Below are 6,015 nucleotides of genomic sequence, written 5' to 3'. Positions count from 1 at the left end.
GATATACATTGAATGAATTCAGCAGTAGTTTGAAGCAAGTGTAATAGCTGATGGAAAAAGAGTGCCAGTGTTGCTGAGTACAATGGGCAAAAAAGCATAGTTTGCTTAGAAGTTTAACAGCTCCAACCAAACTAGCCAAAACTATCTTTACTGATATCGTGAACATAATGCAGGAATATTTAGAACTGGAAACATTTAATTGCAGATCACTTTAGGTTCCATGAGTGGAATCAAAAGAAAGGGAGTCCATTTCAGCTTAGAGAGCTGAATTGAAGAAATTGTCCAAGCATTGTCGGCTTAGTGATGGGTTTAATGATGCAGTGAGAGTTCGTTTAGTTTATGGAATCTTACAAGACAGCATTCAAAAACAGCTCTTAACTGAAGCACAACTTACATTTAAAAGAGCAGTTGAAATATGAGGGGTGATTGATAAGTTTGTGGCCTAAGGTAGAAGGTGTCAATTTTAGAAAACCTAGTTCATTTATTTTTCATTATAGTCCCCTCCTACATTTACACACTTAGTCCAGCGGTCGTGGAGCATACGGATCTTGGACCTCCATTAAGTGTCCACAGATGGGCGATTGATAAGTTCGTGGCCTAAGGTAGAAGGAGATGAGTTATACAGCTCTCGTTACATCAGTGATTATGCAGCAAGTTTGAAGTTAATAACTTATCTCCTTTTACCTTAGGACATGAACTTATCAATCACCCCAGTGAGTTATTAACTGATGAGTTATTAACTTCAATCTTTGTGGCAGGGGTTCACATACACCAGACCAATGCATATTTACAGGCAAAACTTGCAGAAAATGTAACAAACTAGGACACATACAAAAAACATACCAGGCAGGGAAAAATAAATAGACTGCACAGGGAAGAGGAAAAGCTAAAAAGTTACAGTTTCAAAAACAGCACTAATCTGCATGGTGTTTGTGAAAAATATGATAATAATGATAATGAAACAGGACTATGTAGCCTTAAGATTTAAATGTGAAAACTAAAAATAGACGAGCAATATGGCTTACATCAGACGTGAATGGCAAATTAATTAAAATGGTATTGGACATTGGCTTGGCTGTTTCAGTCATTCAACAAAATGGGCATTTCAAATAGACTAAACAGCCTGTAAATATCCCACTAAGAACTTAAACTGGAGAGAAGGTAACTCCTGGGGGAATTACATTTGTAACTTCTACACAACAACCAAAAACTTGTATGTGGTAAAACGTGGGAAGGTCAGCATTGTGGGGCTGTGAGTGGCTGAGACAACTACGAGTTGATTGGAGATCCACCCACCAATCTGCATGCCACATCCCCTGTAATAACACCAACTGAAAGTGAATTAAGAAAGGTACTGGATGACACCACAGCAGTACCCAAGGATGGCATTGGAAAACGCAAACGTATCAAGGGTAAAATGGTATTAAATAAAAATACCACAGCAAGTTTTATAATGCCTGTCCAGTTCCTTACAACAGCTGTGATAAAGTAGCCAGTGAGCTAAGTCTCATGAAGGCTGTAAGAGTTCTTTCCAAGTTGAGTGGAGCCCATGGGCAATGTCAGTGGTTCCAGCAGCCAAAAAGGATGGGTCTATCAGGATCTCTGCTGATTTTAAGTTCATCATCAACCCAATACTCAAAGTAGATTAATACCCTCTGCCCAGGATAGAGAAGATCTTTGCAAACGTTTCTGGAGGGAAATACTTCAGCAAAGTGGGCTTAGCTAAAGCCTACCTAAAATGGAGATGGAAGAAGAGTCCAAAGTGTTTCTCACCATAAACACTCAAAAAGGGCTTTATCGCTATAGTCGACTTATTGTTGGGATGAATTATTTAAACCAAGCATCACTTACCGTCATCAGATTATTGATGCACAAGGATTACACCAGTGTACTGAGAACATTCAAGCAGTGGTAGATGCCCAAAGCCAAGAGGACGTGTCACAGTTGTGGTCCTATTTAGGATTTGTCAATTACTATTACAGGTTCCAGTTGAACCTGGCTACTGTGGTCCTCCTCTTGAGCTCATCACTACAGATCAGGGAAGCTTGCCTGTGACACCTCGCCTTATGCTATAGGTGCAGTCGTCACGTTATGAGTGATGGAAGTGAGTGCCCCAGAGCCTTTGCATAACACGCCCTTACTGCTGCAGAGATTAATTATGCACAGATTGACAAAGAGTCTGGTCTGGGGGTAAAATATGGGAGAGAGTTTACCCTCATTACTGATTGTTAACCACTAGTATTCATTTTCAATCCACAGCAGGATGTTCCACTAACAGCAGTGGCACGAATGCAGAGGTAGACACTGCTTCCTAGAGGACACAATTACCAGATCGAATTCAAGAGGACAACCAATCATGGAAATACTAATGGATTGTCACACTTACCCTTGGGAAAGGGAGTACCTGAAAGCTTTATGAAAGAGGACACTCCTCTTGACATATTCTCCCTAATGCCAAATGAAAGGCTCCCTATTACAGCAGAGATGATCCCAAAGGAAAGCAGAAAAGACCCCACACTGTCTCGGGTCTACATGGCAACCCAAAATGGCTGGAATGTGCAGCAGAAATTCCAGTTCCCCTATCTTTACCAGTGCCGGGATGATTTTGCCCTTGAAGGGGGTTGCCATAGGTGGAGATTTAAAGTTGCTGTACTATCCCAGCTAAAAGCTAATGTGTTGGAGGAGCTACATGCTGGTCATCTAGGCGTGGACAAGATGAAGGTGTTGGCTCAAAGCTTTGTCAGGTGGCCTGGGATAGATCAACAGATTGAACAGCTTGCCAGGCACTGTTTGGGATGCCAGAATGCCTAGATGATGCCAAGAGCAGCACCTCTCCATCCCTGGGAATGGCCTTCAGTGCTCTGGCAGAGGATTCATGTGGATTTTGCCGGACCATTCATGGACACAAATTTCTTGTGGTAATAGTGGATGCAACTACAAAGTGGCCAGAAGTGTTCCCAGTAGCCTCTACTACCGCATCATATACTGTCGATGTGTTGAGAAGCCTCTTCTCCAGGACTGGTGTTCCAGAGCATTTAGTCGGTGACATGGAGCGCATTAACACCTTATGCCCAGCTACATTGGACCCATTCCGGTTTGCTTATCACTTGAATCAATCCACTAATGATGAAATAGCCTAAGCCCTCCACTCTGTCCTGTCCCACCTGGAAAATGGAGTCTCATATGTCAGGCTGCTGTTCGTAGAGTTCAGTTTGGCTTTTAACTCCATCATACCATAGAAACTGGTGGGAAAACTTTCCTCACTGGATCTCAACACCTCCTTCTGCAACTGGATCCTGGACTTCTTAACAGAAAGGCCACAGTCTGTCCGTGTCTCTAGTCCCATTGTGCTGAGAACTGGCTGTGTGCTCAGCCCACTGCTGTTCACACTACTGATGTGTGACTGTGTTGCCAGTTTCAGCTCAAACCATATCATCAAGTTTGCGGATGACACAACAGTGGCTGACCTCATAACAATGATGATGAGTCAAGGTACAGAGAGGAAGTGGAGCGGCTGGTGGATTGAGGTGAGAAGAACAACCCAAGTCTGAACATGAAGAAGACCAAGGAAATCACTATGGACTTCAGGCAGGTGCAGATGAACCACTCCCCTCTCCGGAGAGCCAGTTAAGTTCACCAAGTTTCTGGGAGTTCTCATCACAGATGACCTCACCTAGCCCTTAATAACACCTCCCTGAACAAGAAGACACAGCAGCGCCTCCACTTCCGAAGGAGATAGAGGCAAGCAAGAACCCACCCCCCCCCCCCCCCCCACCACCACCACCATTTTAACTGAATTTTATAGGAGTACCATTGAGAGTGTCCTAACAAGCTGCATCTCCATCTGGTACAGGAGCAGCAGGGTATCAGACTGGAAGCCCCTACAAAAGACTGTGAGAATTGCTGAGAGAATCATAAGGGTCTCCATACCATCCATCGGGGACATTTAATGGGAGCTCTTTATATTCTCAAGGATCCCACCCAACCATCCAGCATCCTCTTTGACTTTCTACCATCAGGCAGGAGACTCTGATGCATAAAAACAAGAACGGTCAGGATGGGAAACAGTTTCCTCCCTCAGGCCATTAGGCTTTTGAAGTCCCTGCATTTGAAGTTTCATCAGTTAATCTGTTCTGTATGTTACAATATTTAATGTATGCACTTTACTTGGTTTATTTATGTGCAATTCATCTGTAGATTTTATCCTTGCTTTCCTAAGTTATTGTGTGTTTTATGTGTGTTATGTGTACTACTGCGCTTTACACTCTGGTTTGGAGAAATATTGTCTTGTTTGACAGTATAAATAGTTAAATGACAATAAACTTGACTTGATACTACATCTGCACTGTACCACCTAGCTAGAAATAGTTTGGCAGAAAGGTTTGTCCAGGTTCTAAAGAATGTGCTGAGCACAATGTCAGCAGAAAACACTACAATGAATCAGGGGCTTGCTGATTTCCTCTTTGCCTATCACAACATAGCACATTCCACAGCCAACAACTCAATAGCTGTGCTGTTCCTGGGTCGTCCCTTGTGCCCACGCTTGGATCTCCTCAAATCCAACCTCAGAGTGAATATGTAGGAGAAACAACTGGGAGAAACTGAGGAGATTCAATGCTTCACTCCTGGACAAGCAGTCCTGGTGATGGACTACAGAGGTGATCAAAAGTGGGTACTTGGACAGAACTAGACCACTCTCTAACAGAGTGGAGATGACACATTGATCAGAGTCAATTCTTAGAGAGCAAAGAACCACTTCCTACAGTCCCAGAGACCACTCCTGTGATCACCACAGAGGAGGCCCCAGAGCCTGAAATTGTTTCACAGCCACAAGCCTCACCTGCCAAACAGAGTGACCACTGCAATCCCCACCCCCCACCCCCACCCATCAGGAAAGACGTTATTGCACAAGAGCAAGAAATTCTCCACAGCAATTAAATCTTTACACTTGAATAGGACAAATTAATATTTACTATGTTGTGGATATCTATGTAGTACTTGTATTAGTAGTAGTTGTGCATATTATATAATGATGAGAGAACAATATATTACATATTTTGAGTTGAGATGCAGAGAAGCATTCTATGTTGAGTTGTTATTTATAGCTAATCAGGGAGGAGTGTAGTGAATTTAATATTTTAATAATATTTGAGTAACATTCTAAATGCATTGTTTGATTAAGAATTCTTTGTTTGTGTACGTAATTCATTAAGGTTATATGTAAGAAGTACGTGAATGGCACCACGTCACCCCTCACTAAAAGAGGACAGAAAAACTAAGGTGGCAAATGTCCTGGCTTTTATGGTTTTCTTTCAATTAGTTTCTGGAGTTACAAAACATAACAGATGCCAGGAAAGACTAAAAAATAATTAAATGTATAAAAACCTCCCATTTACTGTAAATTGCTTAAAGTAATCTACTTCAGTCAGTGCATTTCATCAAATGGATTTACACATTAATACTTCGATATTTATCATATCACCTTTAACGTTTGAGATAAACCTGCCAATCTCTACCAAATATGGCATGTTTTATCCATGCTGACAAGCTCCATTTTGAGAGCAAGTTCATTGAATTTAAGGCTTTTAAAACATAAATGTAAAGGAATTTTAAAACACTTCAGTAAAGTCAAAGTTCTTCTGTTAAGACCAATGACTGAGATGTGATGTTACGATCTAATTCATGTGGCACAAATGAAATCCTCCTTCCTTCCAGATGCAACAATAAGACTTGATTTGCAGCACACTAAGGTAGCTGCAGTAGTACTAGAGAAGATAAACCAGTATACCCTTCAAATCAGTTCACTGTAGGCAACTATCACACCCAGAAGCATACTGCGTGACAACTCTTGAAGAAATCCAGATCAAATTAAGGTTGTACATTCATAATTACTATCACTATTCAATGCAAGTCCATCCTTGGCAACCAAGCTCCCAACAATAGCGCATGACCAAGTTAGCATCAGTGGACCATGAGCCGTACAGGAGTGCTCCTTCAACTTTCCTCAATTGATTT

Source organism: Hemitrygon akajei, chromosome 3 (assembly GCF_048418815.1).
Source record: "Hemitrygon akajei chromosome 3, sHemAka1.3, whole genome shotgun sequence".
Lineage (NCBI taxonomy): Eukaryota > Metazoa > Chordata > Chondrichthyes > Myliobatiformes > Dasyatidae > Hemitrygon > Hemitrygon akajei.
The sequence above is the reverse complement of the archived record's forward strand: the minus strand, read 5'-3'. Positions refer to the sequence as shown.